Raw genomic sequence first — 606 nt, forward strand, 5'->3', positions numbered from 1 at the left:
TCACACGAAGAAAGAAACACACGACCCGTTCACTCGACGATAGCAAGCAGTCGACTGATTTTAATATCGAATCTATCACTTATAATTATTATCAATCCGTGTCGATTAATTATTCGTCGACTGAAAAATCACTCGAGGAAAGAAACACGCGACAATTTACTGACACACGAGGTGTTCACTCGACAACAGCAAGCATTCGACTGATTTTAATATCGAATTTATCACTTAATTATTATCAATCCGTGTCGATTAATTATTCGTCGACTGAAAAATCACTCGTAGAAAGAAACACGCGCGCTATTTACTAACACACGACTTACAACACGATTTACTGACTCATGAGGCGTTCACTCGACGATAGCAAGCAATCGACTGATTTGATTGGTTAGGTTTGCAGCGCAGGCAGCGCTGTCGAAACGCGAAGTGCGAACGTGTGGTTAGTAGAAATATCACAATCAGAGCGCGGCTATGTTCGAAGGCTTCAACCAATACACGTATTTGATTTATTTTTAATAATTTAAATGATTTAATTGATTTTTTAATAATTTAATTATTTTAAATAAATTTTTTATTTTATTTTGCAAACTCCAAGCAAGTATTTTATGT

General features: G+C 36.0%; 1 pseudogene; it reads right to left on the minus strand.

Moving 5' to 3' along the window:
• LOC105460901 overlaps positions 1–606 on the minus strand; it is a 13,287-nt pseudogene that overhangs the window by 12,048 nt on the left and 633 nt on the right.

This window comes from Wasmannia auropunctata, unplaced genomic scaffold (genome assembly GCF_000956235.1).
Source record: "Wasmannia auropunctata unplaced genomic scaffold, wasmannia.A_1.0 LD336101.1, whole genome shotgun sequence".
Taxonomy (NCBI): domain Eukaryota; kingdom Metazoa; phylum Arthropoda; class Insecta; order Hymenoptera; family Formicidae; genus Wasmannia; species Wasmannia auropunctata.